The sequence below is a fragment of the Aquarana catesbeiana genome, linkage group LG01 (assembly GCF_042186555.1).
Source record: "Aquarana catesbeiana isolate 2022-GZ linkage group LG01, ASM4218655v1, whole genome shotgun sequence".
Taxonomy (NCBI): Eukaryota; Metazoa; Chordata; class Amphibia; order Anura; family Ranidae; genus Aquarana; species Aquarana catesbeiana.
The window spans coordinates 815686751-815704602 of NC_133324.1; positions in this window are offsets into that span (position 1 = coordinate 815686751).

The following is a 17852-nucleotide window of genomic DNA, read 5'->3' on the forward strand; positions in this document are numbered from 1 at the left end:
TTTTTTTTTCAGAATTTTTAGGATTTTTTCGTTTATTTAGCAAAAAATAAAAAACCCAGTGGTGATTAAATACCACCAAAAGAAATCTCTAGTTGTGTGAACAAAATGATAAAAATTTCATATGGGTACAGTGTTGCATGACCGCGCAATTGTCATTCAAAGTGCGACAGTGCTGAAAACTGAAAATTGGCATGGGCAGGAAGGGGGTAAAAGTTCTTTGAGGCACAGACTGACAAGAATTATGTTTATACATTGCAAAGATTTACAGATTTTTTCTACATTAATAAAATAAACAAAATATGTATTTTATAGTACTAGAAAGTCAATTGGTGGAGTCCCAGTCACGAATGTTCAAAAGCAAACAACTTTTTCCTTATAGCCAAACTTCCGGTTAAGTAAAAAACATTTTTTGCAGTGTTGACCTCCAGCACTGCAAGCGTTAAAGCCAATCTATGGTCACAATGTAAAAACATATATGCATTTCCATATTTTATTTCAATTGTTTATAATCTACCTCTATTAACCACTTTAATACAGGGCACTTTCCCTCCTTACAGCCCAGGCCAATTTCCAGCTTTCAGCACTGTCGCCTATTAAATGACAATTGCGCAGTCATGCAACACTGTAGTCTGGAGTATTTTATTCCCGCGCTACCATGTAGAAAATATAATAACAAAGGGAAAAGCCGCTTGCACCGGATAGGGTCCTAACTGGCCCCTAATAATAACGTAAACTCGCAAGTGGGTGTGGTGCTGCGCTAATCCAAATAAATAAATAGATGCCTAAATGAAGGGCGTGCTGCAATGCTAATGTGTACCAAGCTAGTCCCAAAACGTGGGCGTGGGTTGTGTTCACAGTATAAAGCCTTGTGTAAAATATTGTGAGATCCAAATTATAATAAAGTATAACTAATCTCAAAAAAACACCTAAGTCCAAATCGTTTATGTTGATGTTATTTGAAATTTCCCACAAGTCCGGACATTTGGACTTAGACTTTTTTTGAGATTAGTTATACTTTATTATAATTTGGATCTCACAATATTTTACACAAGGCTTTATACTGTGAACACAACCCACGCCCACGTTTTGGGACTAGCTTGGTACACATTAGCATTGCAGCACGCCCTTCATTTATGCATTTATTTATTTATTTGGATTAGCGCAGCACCACACCCACTTGCTAGTTTTCATGCAACACTGTACCCAAACAACATTTTTATAGTTTTGTTCCCACAAATAGAGCTTTCTTTTGGTGGTATTTGATCAGCACTGGGGTTTTTATTTTTTGCTGAACATTTTTTTTTAAAAGACGGAAAATTTTGAAAAAAAAAAAACATTTTTCTTTGTTTCAGTTATAAAATTTTGTAAATAAGTTCTCTCCTTCACTGGTGGGCACTGATAAGGCAGCAGTGATGGGCACTGATGAGGTGGCACTATTAAGGTGGCACTTATGGGCACTGATGTTGAGGCACTAATAAGCAGCACTGATGGGCACTGATAGGCAGCACTGATGGGCACTCATAGATGGCATTGATATGCAGCACTGATTTGCATTGATAGGCGGCACTGATGGGCACTCATAGGTGGCACTGATGGGCACTGATAGGCAACACTGATGGGCACTCATAGGTGGCACTGATGGGCAGTGATAGGCAACACTGATGGGCACTAAAAGGCCACACTGATGGGCACTTCTAGGTGTCACCGATGGGCACTTCTAAGCGGCACTGATATGCAGCACTGATGGGTACTGATGGGCACTGATAGGTGGCACTGATGGGCACTGATGGGTGGCACTAATGGACACTGATGGATGGCTCTGATAGGCAGCAATGATGAGGCTGCACTGGCAGGCATTACTATTGGGCACTGATTGGCACCTCTAATGGGCACTGATCGGCACCTCTAATGGGCACTGATTGGCAACCCTGATGGTCCTGGGTGGGCATACCTGGTGGTCCTGGGTGGGCATCCCTGGTGGGCATGGGTGGGCATCCTCGGGGGGCCTGCACTGATAATCAATCAGCGCAGACCCCCCCCTGTCAAGAGAGCAGCCTTCCTGTTTATGCCATGATCAGCTGTAATTGGACACAGCTGATCACTTGGTAAAGAGCCTACGTCAGAGGCTCTTTACTGAGATCGGTGATGCGGTGTGTCAGGCTGACACACCACACTCTGCGGTTTATCCTGCTGGACGTCATTTGATGTCCAGTCAGGATAACTTAACCACTTTGCACACGTCATTCTGCTATATGGTGGGCGAGATGTGGTTAAGCCTAAATTGGAATGTGATCACTTCCTGTAATCTCATTGGGCTTTTTTTTATTTTCAGCAATGCAAATACCTTCTTTTTTTTGTAATCCTCTGCTTCTGCAGAACCTCGTTATGGCCAGGTACGTCATGTCCGGCTGCACATTGGCTCCTGGAATATGATTGTCAATGCGCTGCCACCCCTTGTAGCATTGCTACGTTGTTTATGCGCATGTGCGCATTCGGGAGGTGAATACTGAGTAGCCAGCAGCACCATATCCTGGTGGGACATACCAGTGGACTTTAGCTACCTACACTCAAGATGGGAATGCGCTCGGGAGGGACTACTAAGTAAGTTTTTTTAAACACTTCAGCCCCGGAAGGTTTTACCGCCTTCATGAACAGATCATTTTTTGCAATGCGGCACTGCGTTACTTTAACTGACAATTGCGTGGTCATGCGACACTGTACCCAAATAAAATTGATGTCCTTTTTTTCCCCACAAATAGAACTTTCTTTGGGTGGTATTTGATCACCTCTGCGTTTTTTTATAAACAAAAAAGTCACAGTTTTGAAAAAAAAACAATACTTTTTACTTTCTGCTATAAAACATATACAGTAAAAAATGTAAAGAAATCTAATTTTTTCATCAATTTAGACCAATATGTATTCTGCTACATATTTTTGGTAAAAATCCCAATAAGCGTATATTGATTGGTTTGCACAAGCGTTATTGCGTCTAAAAACTATGGGATATATTTATGCCATTTTTATTTTTTATTTTTTTTACTAGTAATGGCGTCGATCAGTGATTTTTAGTGGAATTGCAACATTGCAGCGGACGAATTGGACACCTAACTGACACTTTTGACACATTTTTGGGAACCAGTGACATTATTACAGTGATCAATGCTAAAAATATGCACCATTACTGTACTAATGACACTGGCAGGGAAGGGGTTAACATCAGGGGTGATCTAAGGGTTAAGTGTGTCCCTAGGAGGTGCTTGCTAAATGTGTGGGGGGTGGACTGACTGGGGGAACACAGTTCCTTAACAGGAACACAAGATCACTGTGTTCTCCCCCCGTTAGAACGGTGATCTGCCTTGTTTACAATTCTTCACCATTCTGCCTCTCTGGGGAACGATCGGCGTGTTCCGGCACACATCGCATTTGCCGGACCCACTGATTGGCTCCCCCTCTAGCCAATCAAAACACGCGTGCCTCCGGCGGCACGTGTGTCCCAGCTGTCTATTGCACGAAATATGTCTATGTGCATTCAGCCCTGTGGGCTGGTCATATACATGTGCACCTGCCTACACATGTGTTTGTATATGCTGTGTATTTTTTCTATGTATTATTTTTCTGTATTTCTTTTACAGGTCAATATTCCTCTTGAACTAAACTCCTGAAGAAGCAGGTTTCCCGCGAAACATGTTAAGTGTTAGATTGAATTATGTCAAGCGAGGTCTGTTTTGGACTGGAATGTTATCTGATAATTTCCAATCTCTGTCAGAGGAACTTATGCTTCATGAGAATTGCCTGTTTGTCCTTATCTGGACATTTTGTGTTTTTTCCCCCTTTCTTTCCCTTTATGGGTGAAATATTAATATTGGTTGACGTAATAAACATTTGTATCTTTTTTTTTTTTTTAAAGTCTGTATTGTGAGTTTATACTGTACCATGAAAGTCCTCAGTGCCTCAATCCAATTTTGTATGCTATAGTCGAATATATAGGATGTACCGTATTTATCGGCGTATAACACGCACTTTTTTCCCCTTAAAATCAGGGGAAAATCGCAGGTGCATGTTATACGCCGATCCCCTGCGATCCCGAGCTGTCACAACTTCAAAATCGCCGACCGCGATTTGAAAATGGCGCCGCCGGTGCCGAAATACACAGAGCCGGTCCTCGGCTCTTCTCGGCGGCTCTCGTTCACTTTCGGCTCCACTCGTAGTCCCGAGCAGAGCTATCCGAACCTACTCGGCTAGGTTCGGATAGCTCCGCTCGGGACTACGAGTGGAGCCGAAAGTGAACGAGAGCCGCCGGCAGGAGCCGAGGACCGGCTCTGTGTATTTCGGCGCCGGCGGCGCCATTTTCAAATCGCGGTCGGCGATTTTGAAGCCCAGGATGGCAGGGACAGAGGATCGAAGGCTGCTCTGGGGCAAGGCTGCACTGGGGAAGGCTGCACTGACAAGGCTGCACTGGGGAAGGCTGTACTGGGGAAGGCTGCACTGACAAGGCTGCACTGGGGAAGGCTGCACTGGGGAAGGCTGCACTGACAAGGCTGCACTGGGGAAGGCTGCACTGACAAGGCTGCACTGGGGAAGGCTGCACTGACAAGGCTGCACTGGGGAAGGCTGCACTGGGGAAGGCTGCACTGGGGAAGGCTACACTGACAAGGCTGCACTGAGAAGGCTGCACTGACAAGGCTGCACTGACATGGCTGCACTGACATGGCTGCACTGGGGCAAGGCTGCACTGAGAAGGCTGCAATGATGGGCATTTAAATGTAAGTTTTTTTCCCTTCAACTTCCCTCCTAAAAGTTTTTTTTTCCTTAAAATTCCCTCCTAAATTGGGGTGCGTGTTATACGCCGGTGCGTGTTATACGCCGATAAATACGGTAATTTTGTGTAGCACTTACCTTATACTCTTAAATCTAGACATAAGCATGCTACAGAGAGGGTTTAATGATTGTGGATAAACTTTGGAAATATCTATAAAAAATGTATGGTTATTCAAGCAAAAACACGAAGCTCAAAGATAGAATTTTTTAACTGCCTTGGCAGCAAACAGAAAAACCACTTCAATAATAGGTGTCAGTAAATAAGCCATGTATCAAAAGGAAAGGTTCATTTAGTGAAGTGCAGCATTATTTCTGAAATAGGAAATGACAATTGACTTCAGGTGTCACATATGATTAATATTGCCTGTCATAAGTTAGTAAATAAACGACATAGAATATATAAGCACTAAAAATGCTTATTGATACTTTTAGAGCATGTGAGGAAAATAAATATAACTCAACCTGAAATGTTTTTAATTTTAGAGAGTATTAATGACTTTCATTTCATCTTGTGATTTACTGTAAACTAAAGTTAAAATTCTGTATGCCATAGATCTGTCCTATCTTTCCCTTTTACCCTTGTAGAAATGAACATACGTTTTCTACCTATAAGGGTTTTTTTGGCTATATATACATTTTTTTCATAGAAGCTAATTATTTTTTCATGTTACGGTGCACGCCACTTTTTGGTGAACTCTGACAACTCTTTCCATGTTGGAATTTAAATCATTTCAAATATTCTTTTCTTATAGTTGAGGTATTTTATATCCCTTATTAATTTAATTGTTTGCTTCCTTTCTAATTTTAGAACATACTTTTAGTGAACCAATGCCCAAAATTTGCTTACTTATTTCAGATGAGGCCAATCACAAGCTTTAAAGCTATAACTGTAAAATTGTGAACATGCATGTGAAATCACATGCTCTTAGTAAGTCTGTAGTTTCCAAGGACACCCAGATCATCCTAGGACCCATACAGACTATGGATTACATTAAGGCACATGCACAAATACAGTGCATTAAACACACTGTATTAAAGGTACTAAAAACTGAATAAATGGCACTGCATAGCAATTCGCATGTTGCCATGTGAAGAGGAGATTAAGGGGGGTTATGATCAACATGTATAAATACATAAGTGGTCCATATAGTGACCTTGATATTGAGTTATTCACTGTTAGGTCATCACACAGGACAAGGGGACACTCTTTACGTCTAGAGAAAAAAAGATTTAATCTCCAAATACGAAAAGGTTTCTACACAATAAGAGCTGTTAAAATGTGGAATAGACTCCCTCAGGAGCTGGTTCTGGCCAGTTCAGTAGATTGCTTTAAAAAAAGGCCTGGATTCTTTCCTAAATGTACATAATATAACTGGATACTAAAATGTATAGGTAAAGTTAATCCAGGGAATATCCGATTGCTTCTTGGGGGATCAGGAAGGAATTTTTTCTCCACTTGGAGCAAATTGGATCATGCTTTGCTTTGGTATTTGGCCTTCCTCTGGATCAACTGTGGATTATGTATATGGTATTCTATGTTGTTTATTTATTTTTTTATTATTTCTCTTGGTTGAACTAGATGGACATGTGTCTTATTTCAACCTGACTAACTATCTAACTATGTAGTGATGGAAAGTAAAATGAGATGTTAATGAACCCTCCATTAATGTCCCCTCTACCCCGGACTGAATTTTACCACTGCGTAACATTTATCCACAGTAAAGCTTATTTAATATGTAGTAGCCCAATTAAAGAATTTCAAAACCAAAGAACTAAATGTAATACATTGTAGTTTACTTAGATGTGGTAGCTGCATTAGTTTTTCAGGCTTTTTTTCCCTTTTCGCTTGGTAATCCTGCTAGTAACACACTAGGGTGACAATGCTTACTCACCATACTGTATCTAGAGCATTGTCACCCTAGGACAGGACTACAGAATAGAGATGAAACAAATGTACCTTAGTACAGTTCTAGGGGAGTTTGCAGAACATGACTAAAATTCAAGTGTTGAATTGGAACCCCATTGAGGTCAAAAGGAGCCGAACGTTTAAAAAAATGAAATGGCCAATGTCTAGGTTAATAGGCAAAGTATTATCACAAAATGACATGGTGGGCTGGGCACTGCCCCAGGGAACAGTTATCAAAACAAAAAAATGTAAGCTAAAAATGATGGGATTATTCCCACGCTATCAGGTATGAAAAAATCTCTAGAGGGGGGCAGGAGGCGGAGCCTAGTGGAGCAGACATGCATTGTTAGAGCTCCACACCGCTGAGGAGAGAAGAGAAGGACAAAGCGGAGCCTGCAGGCTCAAAAGGTATCCATTTGAACCTTTTTGCCCCAGGGAACAAACTGTGAAAGTTTGGGCAGGAAATATGGTACTGGGAGGAAACCGTGGCAGAAATAAAAATCACCTCACAAAGAGCTCACAGGCACTCACTGCAGCTGAAGCAGCTCCAGTCACCTCACAAGATACAGCATCAGGGCGCTCTCACAGACAAAAAATGTCACAGCAAGACTCTCCATTTGAGTCAGATACAGAACAAATCCTCTCACAAACTTCTCCACAAACCTCCTCAGTATCCCCAGTAATATTATTACAATTTGAAAAGATGCTTCATAAGGCTTTAAAACAAACCTCAGACCAAATAACAAAAAGCCTAACCAAAGAAATAAGAGAGCTGGGAAACCGCACCGCAGCCTTAGAAATAAAAATGGATGAAATTGAAATTACAACCCAAGAAAATATAACAGAATTGGAACAATTAAAAGAAGAGAATTTAATACTTCAAACTAAGCTCGAAGATTACGAAAATAGAGCCAGACGTTCAAACTTGCGCATAAGGGGAATACCTGAAACTGTAACAGACCTGCAATCTACTATTAATGCTCTATTACAAGAACTAAAGCCAGATATCCCTATTGAACGTTTAGAACTGGACAGAGTACACAGAGCCCTCACAGCCAAAAAGAAAGATGGACCCCCACGTGATATAATCACAAAATTTCATTATTACAGAACGAAAGAACAAATACTAATTGCTGCAAGAGAAAAAAAGGAACTTAATTTTCAAGGACACAATTATCAAATTTTTGCTGACCTATCCCAACTTACTATAACTAAAAGACGATCCATGAAACCCCAACTAATGGAACTGCAACGCCACAACATTATGTATCAATGGGGCTTCCCCTTTTCAGTCAAATTTAACTACCAAGGTACAATTTACAGAAGCAGATCAGCAGATGAACTACAACAAACCCTTTTAAAATTAAATCTGACAGAACCCACAAGCAGCAACACTCCCACACGCAGAAGAATGGCATCATCTTCACCTTCAGGCAGCACCCAGAAAATTTCAGAACAAAATGGGAATCATCATTCTCACAAAAGAGGCCGTTATGCCACATCATCCATGGACCAAGAAGATTCAATGGACTGACATCCTAATTCCTGATATCTCTTCATTTATTATACTAAGAGATGGTTCTCTATAAAAAACCTGTATTTATAACTGAATGTAACTGCATTCTGATAGTCACACACTGTGTGGGATCATGTTACATTCCAGTTATATTTCTTATTACTTCTGATTCATATAGCCTTAGAATATATAAGTGAAATAAGGAAATTCTTGTTCAGTTATATATTATCAGGTAATAACAATAGATTTATTACTTTTTAGGACAAATATGTTCAATAATCCAGAAGTAATGGAAGCTTTTTCTTTCTTTTCTTAAAACAAATATATTAGTACCTAACTAGTTCCTAGAATTATGTTTTTGTTTATTCTAATCTGAAGCAATACAACCTCAATTTTATGAGTTAACATATCTAAACAGTTACATATGAATAAAATATGTAATTGTTTACTCTAAAAGGGTTAAAATCCCAAAATAATTCAAACTATCTTCATCAATACCAAAGTTATTAACAGTACCTTTCTAACTGAATTATTTAGCCTAGGGCAAAACTAACCATATACAACCACCCTGGAATAAATAATTTCAACAAAAACTATATTCTGCACTCCAATTAATGAAACATCATTTTGATGTCTTTTGACATAGCACTTCTCTCCTGTAAGCGGAAGATCCGTGTACCCCCATTAGCCCTCCTCATTCTCCCAACCATATTATGTGGGAGTGTGACGAAGGCACTTATTCCCCTGAGAGAGATATTTATTCTCTTTCACGGGTAAATTGTGATTACTTGCAAAAAATAATTTATACAATGTATCATCTAATGTCATATGTTTTTTGTTTACTCTTTACTCCAGAATTCACTGGTTTCTTTTCTATCTATTCATCTCTTCAGTCCACACAGGTTGATCTGCGCAGTCAGCTCTGCATAACAAAAAGTAAGTCAAAACTATTTGATCTATTGCCATGGCACCACTGAATATACTTTCCCTGAATGTTCAGGGAATAAATGTCCCTCAAAAAAGGACCAAAACCTTCCGTACTTTCCATAACAAGAAGGCTCACATAGTATGCCTCCAAGAAACACACTTCACCAAAGATTCTACTCCAAAATATATTTCTCCTTTTTATCAACAAATTTACACGGCTTCTGCCTGTACCAAGCAAAGGGGAACTCTAATTGCATTTCACCGATCCACACCATTCACCTTATCATCAGAAATTAAAGACCCAGAAGGTAGATACCTGATACTCATGGGTTATATAATGGATACAGCAATCACGGTGATTTCCTACTACGCTCCTAACAAACAACCTACACCATTCCTCTCACATATATTACAAGTGATTAATACACACAAAATAGGAACAGTGATAATGTGTGGGGATTCGAACCAGGTCCTCCTCCTATTTCTAGATAAATCACCTTTTACACCATCCAAAATAACCTCTAGATTACCTTTTTCTCAACTTCTTTCCAAATACAATCTGGTAGATTCATGGAGAGAAAGTAACCCAATGAAAAAGAAATTCACTTATTTCTCGCACCCTCATCAAACCTTCACCAGAATAGATCATATTTTTCTAACAATAGGAATGATACCAGAAATTATTGCATCAGATATAATTCCGATTCCGTGGTCTGACCATAATGCAGTATACACTACTATAGCCTCAGCCATACCAAAAGCGCATGACCCAACGTGGTACTTACCGGACATAATGCTCAAACACCCACTACATCAGATGGCCATTGAACAAGCTTTAAAGGAATACATATCAATTAATAATACAACAGACATCTCCCCAATAACACTGTGGGAAGCTCATAAGCCTGTCTTGCGTGGTACAATACAAAGACAAATGGCACTATTTAAACGGGAACGCAAAAATCTAGCAAAAAAACTAGAACTCAATTTTAATGCAGCCTACATATCATTTCAAGATAATCCATCTCAGAGTACAAAATCTCATCTGGAAAAATCTAGATTGGAATACGATCTATTTCTCACTGAGTCAGTTGATAAATCCCTCAAACGCTCCAAACACAATTTCTACATGAATACAAACAAACCAGGTACATATTTGGCTCGGGCATTAAATTCAACCAACAAATCTTTCAAACCAATACGTTTGAAATTATCAAAAAATGTTTACACTTGTAATCCAGTTAAAATAGTCCATAAATTTCACTCACATCTTGCAACATTATACAAGACTAACAATGAATTTAATCCTACAGAGGCTGAATCCTTCTTCTCAAAAATAACCTTACCTGAGTTATCTCAGAATCAAAAAAGCAGTTTGGATGAGCCTATAACTATAGATGAAGTTGCTAACGCCATAAAAGACCTAAAACTTAACAAAAGACCAGGCCCAGACGGCTACTCGGCTTTATACTATAAAACATTCTCAGAAATACTCTCTCCCATTCTCACTGAAACTTTTAACAAACTTCTAGATGGACATTCTTTTCGGCAAGAAACACTAATGGCAATTGTTTGTATGATCCCAAAACCCCTTTCTGATGATACTTCCTGTGTGAATTACCGGCCTATCTCTCTGTTAAACCTCGATATTAAATTATTAGCAAAAATAATAGCAAAACGCCTCAATAGCATTATAGGAAAATTAATACATAGAGATCAAGTAGGCTTCATGCCAAATAGACAGGCAGGCGATAATATACGCAGGGCAGTGTTATTGGCACATATTGCTAAAAAACGGAAAATCCCTTTATGTTTTCTATCTCTCGATATTAAGAGGGCATTTGACACAGTATCCTGGCAATATATGCAATATTCATTACAAAAATGGGGTTTTGGACCCCGCTTTTTAACATGGATCAAAGCATTATATAATAAACCCAAAGCCTATATAAAATATGCTGGATACAAATCTGAAGCCTTTAATACCGAAAGAGGTACCCGACAGGGTTGCCCATTATCTCCCTTATTATTTTCCCTTATACTCGAACCCATGGCCCAATACATCAGAACAAACAAAACTATAACTGGCATTGAAGTAGGAGGTATTACACACAAATTATGTATATTTGCAGACGATATATTACTTTTTCTATCATCACCACAGGTCTCTGGTCCTAACTTAATACCAGCTCTTGATGGATTTGCAGCCCTATCCGGCCTTATGATTAATCCTAAGAAATGCCTAGTGCTTAATATTTCACTCACAAACATGGAATTGATCCCGGCTAGGGCTGCACTCCCATTCACATGGGCAGAAAAATCAATCCCATATCTTGGAATTAATTTAACAGCATCTCATTCTGACTTATTCTCAACCAATTATCCTCCTGTATTAAGACAGATCACAAATCTAATAAAACAATGGTCGCAACTTCCTTTATCCTGGATAGGGAAGATTAATGCAATCAAAATGACTATTCTACCCAAATTGCTTTATCTATTCAGAGTCCTCCCTATTCCAATTCCTTCCTATTTTTTGAGAATAGTACAAAAAAGAGCAACTTCGTTTATATGGGGCTCTTCTAAACCACGTATACCTATACACACACCACATCTTCCCAAAAATAAAGGAGGCCTGGGATACCCTAATTTTACTAACTACTACAGAGCAGCACATTTGGCCAGTCTGTCCAAATACCATGCAAAACAGGAAATCCCATTATGGGTATTTATAGAGGCTTCAGAAAATGACCCTCTATTAATATCAAATTTATTATGGCTTGATCCTAAAGACCGCTTTAAAATTCATAATCCCATAACTAAACACTTCTTATCTCTCTGGGATAAACTAAAAACCAAATATCAGTTACAATCTCCACACAATCCTCTCCTTTCTTTTATCAGAAATCCGGCCTTTTATCCGGCATGGATCTACCCAAATTCTTTTAAAGCTTGGACAACATCAGGCATTCAGACACTAAATGACTTCATAGCATCTAAATCATTCCTTTCATTCCCATCGCTTAGAGAAAAATATGATCTACCAAACTCTGAGATATTTAGATATCTCCAAATCAAAAATTTCTATACACCATTCCTAAAGGGGGATACACCATTATCCCAATTATCCATTTTTGAATCAATCTGTACAAAAGATCCATTTGCTAAAGGTACAATTTCATCACTTTATAATCAATTATATGGAGTAGCAAATCTTAATAGACCCTCTTACGTTCAGAGGTGGGAGGAGGACCTGGGACGAACTTTAGAAGACACGGACTGGTCTAACATATGGCTCACATCTAAGTCATCTTCACCCAACATCTTAGCACTGGAGACAAATTATAAAGTCCTAACTCGCTGGTACCTTGTACCCGCCAGAGTGGCAAAATATTCACCTAATACCTCAGCTCTTTGTTTTCGAGGATGCCCAGAAATAGGCACATATTTACACATATGGTGGACGTGCCCAGTAATCCAAACCTTCTGGAAGGAAGTCTTCGTGATTGCATCTAAAATATTTAAAAAAATAATACAACCAGATCCATATTTAACTTTACTTAATCTAAAACCGGAATGGTTAACACTCTCTCAATTCAAACTTATGATCCAACTAATAACGGCTGCAAAACAAACAGTGGCCAAGGCATGGAAATCTCCTACATTGGTACTAGCAGAAACAATTCACAGAATGAATAATACAATGTCCCATGCTAAGATGGTAGCCATCGATCAAAATCAAATTCCAAAATTTGAAAAACTTTGGCATCCTTGGATAAAACAACAGTTCCTGTCAAACTTCAATGACTCTGTCCTGTTGCCATGGTAACAGATTAAATGACTTACAGAGACACCCATTCTAAGGCTTCAAAGAGAACTAAAAAGAATAATAAACTGACGAGCGGGACAACCTTGTGGACCATACCTCTACCTTTCAACCCTTTTTCTTCTTTCTCTTTCCTTTTCTCCACCTTACGATTAAAGCTCATTATCAGAATTTATTTGACCTATATACACTCTACTTGTAAACAATATGTATAGTAGGTATAAATCATTTAAATACCTACAAAAGTAACTAAGGAAATGATATATATCTTTAATTTAGGTTTACGTGAACCCAATGTTTAATATTTGAAATTTCATGATATTTACCTATATAAACCCTACTGTAAAACAATGAGCTTACTTTATAGATCCTTGTAAACTTACTTTATGTATCTTTATAACATTGTATACTCAAGAAACTTCTTTTGACAAGGAAAAAATCTCTAGAGCGGGAAAAGCTGCTTGCACCAAATCGGGTACACACCAGACCTTGGAAGTGATTAAATATAGATGGGTGGTGCTGCGCTAATCCTAAGTGAATAAACTAAAAGCCCTAGGGCATATAAATAAATTATAATCAAATCTTACATCACCAAAGTAGGTCAGTACAGGTGGTAAATGGCAATAGCCAAGAAAAAGGTTAAATAATAAAAAATTGCAGCATAAACGTGAGAACGTGTTCATAAAAACCACATATTTAAAACTTATCACCATAACACTTAATTCACTGACAATAAAAATAAAACCTCTTGATAAAGTGCAAAAATAAAAAATAAAAACAGCAGTGTATCCAAATTAGTACAGTTTGGATCTCAAACAGGTCGAGCAACCATGTATTACATAAAGAGAAAATGTGCAAAAATACATCCAAACAAATGCAACAAAAGTATTCCAAAATAACATTCACAGTGCTCCACCAAAAAATTCCTTCTATTCATTCAAAAGAAAGTGACAGCAACGTCCTAACATGCAATCGTTGCAATAATGGTGCTCAAATGAATCACATCATGTGCATCTTCGTGTACACACACACAAGTGGGTAGTGGCCCCTTACCTTGAGGTAATAGGGCAAAAAGCATATGACCAGAAAGCCTTTAGTGGTGTCCACCTATGGGCTCCAGCGCATCCCTCACAATCCTAGATCCAGGGTATGGTTCCCTCAGGTGTAGGGCAAGGGAGTATGTAAGATGACAAAGCAAGAAGGATCCCAATAGTGTAATTCCGTTTGATAAAATAGTAGCTTTTATTTAAAATAATAGGTACTCACATACAAAATGAATAAACAGCGGTTTTAATCCAACAAGCGGCGAGCTCGTGAGCCTCCAGCAGTATATGCAGCCTGTCCCGTCCCTACGCGTGACGTCACACCACACGTGACTTCCCTGATGAAGTTTCTTGGCTATTGCCGTTTACCACCTGTACTGACCTACTTTGGTGATGTAAGATTTGATTATAATTTAATTATATGCCCTAGGGCTTTCAGTTTATTCACTTAGGATTAGCGCAGCACCACCCATCTATATTTAATAAAAAAAAAAAATGTAACTCTGTTTAGTAGGGAGCAACGATTTTAATAATATTTAAAGTAAAACATTAAAAATGCAAAATTCCTTTAAATAACATGCATGGAAGGTGCCCTTAACCTGTCTGCAAAGTGGTGCATCTGTATGATGTATACAACTTACTCCAGTAAAACTGACACTGAAAAAGTGAAAAAAAAATGCAGTGTAAATGACAGCTCCCAGCTGCTTATTTATGTTTGTAAACAACACTGGTGGAGAGTTCCTTCCTCTATACCAGACCCTTATCCTAGATGGTATAGATGTTATTGAGGGACCTCACACAAAAAAAAGAAAAATTGGGACGGAGTTAACCTTAAAAATACATACTGTACCAATTGCATCAAGCTCATACTTCTTTAACACAATCATGATCACAGTTTCCTATGTAGCCCTATCTTCAGATTTGCCACTTCTTATTCTAAATTATTCCGGAGCAAGAAAACTTACAGCAGACCATTTTGTCCCTTCGCAAAACTGTGCATCTACCAGGTCAAGGGTTGCAGGGTCCCACATAGACATTTAATCTCAACTATTTATACAATTATTTTTGAAAATAAACACATAGCTTCTGCACTAGAAATAGACAAATAGGCAAAAGCACTGGGTGCCTCCCTTTCAGACCAAGAATGGGAAGGAGTCTGTAATACTATACATAAAAGCACGAATGTCGCTACACAAGAACATAGTTACAAAATATACACTCGTGGTACAGAACCCCAGCACTTATTCACAAAGTGTACTCATAAACATCAGACCGTGGCTTGAAATGTGATAATGCAGAGGGTACCATGATTCATGTGGTGGCAATGCCCTGCTCTACAGCCATATTGAATGAATATCCACAACATCATAATTAGAGGTACCACTTACCTGTTAGACGTCTCACCATTACAATATTTACTCCCCCACTCTATGATTATAAAGCATTCTTACCATAAATCCCTAGTTATGCATATGACAAATGCAGCCCACATGTGCATACAGTTACTTTTGAGGCAAAAACATGTTCCTACTATGAAAGACTAGATTGCTTATTTAAACAGACAGACAGAAATTGAATAATTGATCCATACCTCACAGGATAGGTTGACAGCATACTGCAAAACATGGGCCTAGTGGCACTACTAAAGATCACAAGTGAATACTTTGTTCCCACCACTCCCCCCAACTCTTTTACAACATCAAAAATAGGACTAGTAATGAAGAAGTTTGCACACCCTTCAAACGAAATGCACGCTTCGGTGTGCCAGCCACAGACCACCCCAGCTGCCCTTGGCACCCCAGCCCGCCCTCTCCAATGAATTTCCACAATTTTTTGGATGAAACTGAACCCAACTAGTACACTTCTTGCTGTGGAAGAATCCTAGCATATCCCAGCGTCATTTACCACTCAGGAGATCCCAGACTGCCTGTCTATTCCCACCAGTGAAGGACCCACATCTATCACTAAGCCTGGCCGAGCTGAAGAATCTCAAAAGAGCCGAATGGTAGCCTCGCATTGTCAGAGGCTACCGTCCCATCCTGGGAGAACCTGACAGCAGCTGTGTGTGCAGCATTGACCTCCTCGGATGTGCCTAAGAGCAAAGCACATGGCAAGCTGCTCTTTCCCTGAGCAGCGATCCACTGCACCGCACATCTGAATAACCAGCAGTAATATCTGGCCCCTCAGATGCGCCACCTGTAGAACACACGCTAAGCCATTCTCCCTCTGAAGAGCAATCCACTGTATCGCATATCGGTAAAATCAACCTTACCACCCTTTGGAGTCACCACCATCCTTGCCTTCAGGAACCTCTAGTTCTGCCAACTATGCACCACCAGCAGAACACATGCTAAGTCGCCCTCTTTCTGAAGAGCGATCTACCGTATCACACATCGGTAGAACCAACTTTACCACTCTTTGGAGTCACTGCAATCTTTGCCTTCAGCAACCTGTGGATCTCTCAACTGTGAGTAACCTGTGTATCTCCAGCATGGAGGGTGCTTTTTCTGCTTATGCATAGAATATATGCTTATCTCACTGAACATTTTACTTGAATATCAGCCTTAAGAACTCTACAGGTTCCATCACTGCTTGAGCTGTCATCTTTGACTTACCCCACCTTTTCCTTCCTAAGCAAGATTTGCTGAATTTATGTATATTTTTTCAATCCACAATTAATCTGTATATATTGGCAAAAGATGTATACAATCAGCGCAAAACATAAACAAACTGAATTTACTTGCAGGCTGAACACTTAAGGGTTAACACCAAGCCCAAATAACATAATAAACAAAGTAAAGTGCAGGGCAAAAACTTGAGAAGAAATGAACAGAAAAAGTCCCATAAAAGACATAAAATTGTATCCTCCTCTGTCTAAATTCTTCTTGATATAAGACACCCGAATTCTTCAGCGTAACTGAGCAAATAAACTGCTTACCAGAAAGAAGATCAAAAGAGGCATAATTACCACCAATGCTGGAGAGGTCCGGGACAGCTGATCTGAAGATTGGAAAATATATCCGGCAGCTAATCCTTCAATGCAGCAGGTGATAGAGTTACTCCAATTGTGCGGTGAAGCAGGAAGAAAAAGAAGGGACATCTAAGAGCGTTCCATATAGCTAAGTGTAAATTTATTTATAAATCGTGGTACAATCCATAAAAGAGCGCATATAAGAAGCGCTGTTTAAAAACAAAGGACACCAACAAACGGAGATGGAACAGACTGTTCGCGTCCGAACAGCTGTGAAAAGATGACAGCGGGTGACGTGAGACTCCGCCCCCGTACGCGGCGTTACGTCCAGTGGACTTCGTCAGCAGCTGCTGACGAAGTCCACTGGACGTAACGCCGCGTACGGGGGCGGAGTCTCACGTCACCCGCTGTCATCTTTTCACAGCTGTTCGGACGCGAACAGTCTGTTCCATCTCCGTTTGTTGGTGTCCTTTGTTTTTAAACAGCACTTCTTATATGCGCTCTTTTATGGATTGTACCACGATTTATAAATAAATTTACACTTAGCTATATGGAACGCTCTTAGATGTCCCTTCTTTTTCTTCCTGCTTCACCGCACAATTGGAGTAACTCTATCACCTGCTGCATTGGAGGATTAGCTGCCGGATATATTTTCCAATCTTCAGATCAGCTGTCCCGGGCCTCTCCAGCATTGGTGGTAATTATGCCTCTTTTGATCTTCTTTCTGGTAAGCAGTTTATTTGCTCAGTTACGCTGAAGAATTCGGGTGTCTTATATCAAGAAGAATTTAGACAGAGGAGGATACAATTTTATGTCTTTTATGGGACTTTTTCTGTTCATTTCTT